We start from the raw sequence: 4,154 nt of genomic DNA on the forward strand, positions 1-4,154 counted from the left end.
AAGGGTTTAATCTCCAATATTTACAGGGAACTCATAGAACTTAACAAAAGGAAGATAAACAACCCAATAAAAAAATGGGCAATGGACCTAAATAGATACTTTTCAAAAGAAGACATAAGGAAGGTCAAGAGACATATGAAAACATGCTCAAAGTCACTAATCATCCAAGAGATGCAAGTCAAAATGAAATGCGGTACCATCTCACAACTGTGAGAATGACTATCATCAACAAATCAACAAAGACAAGTGCTGGTGAGGATGTGGAGAAAAAGGAACCCTGGTTCACTGCTGGTGGGAATGCAGACTGCTGCAGCCACTGTGTGGAGAACAGTATGGAGTTTCCTCAAAAAACTAAAAATGGAACTCCCATTTGACCCAGTGATCCCACTTCTAGGAATATACCCTGAGAAACTAGAAACACCAATTAGAAAGGATATATGCACCCTTATGTTCATAGCAGCGCAATTTACCATAACTAAGATTTGGAAACAGCCTAAGTGCCCATCAGTAGATGAGTGGATTAAAACCTGCTACATCTACACAATGGAATACTATGCTGTGGTAAAATAGAAGGAATTCTTACCATTTTCAGACTTTTGTATGAGCCCCTATTCCAAAAGGTGGCAGCTTATTCACATTGTGGCAAAGACACCTACACGAGCAACATATGTGGGTAAAGTCAGGGCCAAACTGGGCCATTTCCTCATCCAATCTTTCTGAGGTGCGTGGACAGAACCAAGTCTCAGCTCTTTGCAGGACACTTCCGGAGTTATTTTAAGCCTAAAGGACAGTAGTCTGTCTCCATTCTTCTTCTTTGGAATTTTTTTCATCATTGGATAAAAGGATAGGTACATTGGGGCAATCCTCTGGAGATACAATATTCCAGTTGCACCCATGTGATGACAACAGCACCCCTCAGAGGGAGAGAGCCAACAGATGGGGAGCAGGGAATTCTGAAAATCAAAGCGATGACAGAGATGCTAAACCTTTCCTTCACTCATCTGACACCACTCCTCAGGTGGCCTGCAGGCCGAACGTCTGCTGGACCTTTACCACTTCATGTCCTGGCAGGCTGCCCTGGGCCCTGCTAGGTGGTGTGCAGGGCCGCCTGGGCCCAGGGGTGTCACCCCCTCCCCCCAGCCACTCCTGGTACAGCTCCTGCACATGGGCGCTGGTCTCCGGGGGCCACATCAGGATGGCAGCATAAATGTCTTCCATCTGCCGCAGCAGTGCCCTATCTGCATGCCAGTCCTCTGCCTGAGCCTGACCCCTGTCGCTTAGGCATCCCCAGCGCAGACCAGGACCTCCACAAAGTGTCAGGGGAAATTGTCCCTCCACAGCTTCAGGACCACTTCTGGATGTTCTGAAAGCCGTAAGCAGCCTCAAAGCGTAGCAGAACCTCTCCGTCCCCTTCAAGGGTGACCTCCTGAAAGTCTTTGTTCCTCAGGGTGCGGTAGGTGAGCACTTCCATGTCCTTGTTGAACAGCTCCTGTGCCTGAAGATGTGCGCCAGGTACCCATCAGAGCTGGCACCCTTGTGGAGCCTCACCTCCTTCTCCTTCATGTCTCCAAACAGAGTGTCCAAGGCAGCGTCATTCGAGGCGAGGTCACTTTGCTCCATTATCTGGACAATTTCACACCATGTGCCTGAAGATATGCTCCAGGTACTCGTTGGAGCTGGCACCCTTGTGGAGCCTCACCTCTTCCTCCTTCATGTCTCCAAACAGAGTGTCCATGGCAGCGTCACTCGAGGCGAGGTCACTTTGCTCCATTATCTGTACAATTTCACCTGAGGTTAACATGCAGTCAGCACCCTGGGAACTATGTAAAGCTGTGGGAACATCTTCCCAAAGGGCCTCCAGTTTCTTGTCATAACACAGGGCCACAATGACATGGAAAATCTTGTCTGGGGACAGGTTCTGCTGTCTGGCAAATTAATCCTTCACCAGAGAGCCCATGATCTGCTGGGGAGACTTGGCTGTTCATAGGTGGGGGGTGATGGGGTGACCCAGCACACTCTCTGCATATCGGTCCCAGCCAGGCCAGGCGGAGGTCAGCATGAGTAGCCAGAGCTCTTCCTCACGGTGCTGGCAGTATCAACACACACATTCCTTCTGACTCTCCAGGATGCTGAAGTCCACAGCTATCTTCATGTCAAAGACAGTGCACCTCAAGGCTTTTGAAGAAGCCGTAGAGCCTTCCGGGTGCATCAGTGACACTGAGGCTGAATTTAGCAGCAAAATAAGGCAGAGACACACGGACATTGCCTGCACTTTGTTCTATGAGGTATCACATTTCTTATTAAGGTTCAGAACACAGAAGAAGTCCTTGGTGGTCTGTTGAGAAACTTGGACTCCTTTCTCTGTGGTCACACAACTGTCACATGCCAGGCAGTCACTCAGAAATATCTTGGCATCGGCCAACTTATGAAATTCTCCCTTCTCTCCGTTCTCCTGAGCCAGACTCTGGACGTTGACTGCAGCATTCTCTTGGTCGTCGGTTCTTGTTTTTTTACTACATTCCTTTTGTGTGCAGTGATCACACTTCATCTGGAGCGGGGCGGATGGGGGCCAGCTTGAGTGACCTGGAGAAAGCACAGGGAGAGCAATCAGTCATTGCTGGTCGCCTCTGGCGCTACTGGCAGTATCCTTTCTTTCTTGTGGAGTGTCTAGGTAGGGGAAGTGGCCGCAGTGCCCGAGGCCGAGTTCCAGAAGGCCCACAGCACTGTTGGGATCTTGCCAGAGACGCTGGTCCATTGGTGCCTGGTCTGTCCTCTGGAGATTGAACCTACAAGACTACTAAGGAAGCCAGTTCCCAGTTCTGCCCTGCCTTCACCACCTATTGATTGGAGACTGAGGGCCAGGAGTAGGGACCAAGAGGCCTGCCTTCCAGCTGCTCGCCAGTCCCCAGGCCACTTACTCACTCCAGTTCCCTGTTAACTATCCCCTGATCAATGGGAGCCTGTGGGCCGGGGGAGGGACCAAGAGGTCTGCCTTCCACCTTCCCACTCAAAATGTTGCTGCTGCCACGGATTCATTGGAGCCTGAGGGACCCCGGTTCCCCCTTAGCCATCCCCTGATCAATGGAGCCTGAGGGCATCCGTTCGGTCATTACGGACCCTGGGTTTTTATATATTAGAATAATGAACAACATAAACTGATAAACAAAAACAGATTCAGAGACAGAGAAGCATCAACCAGACCATCAAAACTCAGAGGGAAGGTAGGGGAGGGTGGAGGTAAGGGGGAGAGAACAACCAAAGGACTTGTATGCATGCATATAAGCCTAACCAATGGACACAGACACCAGGGGGGTGAGGGCATGAGTGGTGGATGGGGAGCAATGGAGTGATAAGGACACATATGTAATACCTTAATCAATAAAGAAAAAAAAGAAAAAAAAACAGAAATAAATAAGAATAGAGAATTTCGGGAATTAGTTATATCAATAATCTGTACTATGTTGTACATTTTTTTGGAAATGTAAAACTTATCCCAAAAATAAAATTTATAAAAAATACAAAAAAACCCCCACAGTTTATAATTGAACTATGTGGGGTTAATTTTATGTGTCAACTTGACTGGGTCATGGAGTGCCCAGATATGTGGTCAAATATTATTCTGATAAGTCTGTGAAAGTATTTTGGATGAGATTATCATTTATTTTGTAGTTGAGTAAAGAAAATTGCACTCCCCAATGGGGTAGGCCTTATTCAATCCCTTGAAGGTCTGAATAGAACAAAAGGCCCAACTTTCTGCAGGTAAGAGGGAATCCTTCCTGCTTGACTGCCTTGAAGGTTGGTTTATTCTAACATTCAAACTGGAGCTGAAACATTGACTCTTCTTTAATCTTGAACCCACCAGCTTTCAGACTAGAATAATACCATCAGCTGTCTTGGTTCTTAGGGCTGCAGCTTCATACTAGAAGTACATCACTGTGACTCCTGTGTCTCCAGCTTTCTGACTGCAGATCATGGGACTTGTCAGTTTCCATAATCATGTGAGCCAATTTCTTATCATCTATCATCTATCTCTCTATAAACTATCTATCACCTATCTATCTAAAGGGTGTCCCAAAAATGTATGTACACACCTTGAATAATTATAAAGGCAGTGTTTATTAAAATACATTTCATTTTCAAAATTGAGCTACCAA

At 47.0% G+C, this 4,154-nt stretch overlaps 1 pseudogene; it reads right to left on the reverse strand.

Annotated features, from left to right (window-relative positions):
* The window catches only part of LOC102243695, a 6,165-nt pseudogene extending 3,617 nt beyond the window's left edge, over positions 1-2,548 (reverse strand).
* Between the last annotated feature and the right edge of the window lie 1,606 nt (positions 2,549-4,154).

The sequence above is a fragment of the Myotis brandtii genome, unplaced genomic scaffold, assembly GCF_000412655.1.
Source record: "Myotis brandtii unplaced genomic scaffold, ASM41265v1 scaffold1525, whole genome shotgun sequence".
NCBI classification, from domain to species: domain Eukaryota; kingdom Metazoa; phylum Chordata; class Mammalia; order Chiroptera; family Vespertilionidae; genus Myotis; species Myotis brandtii.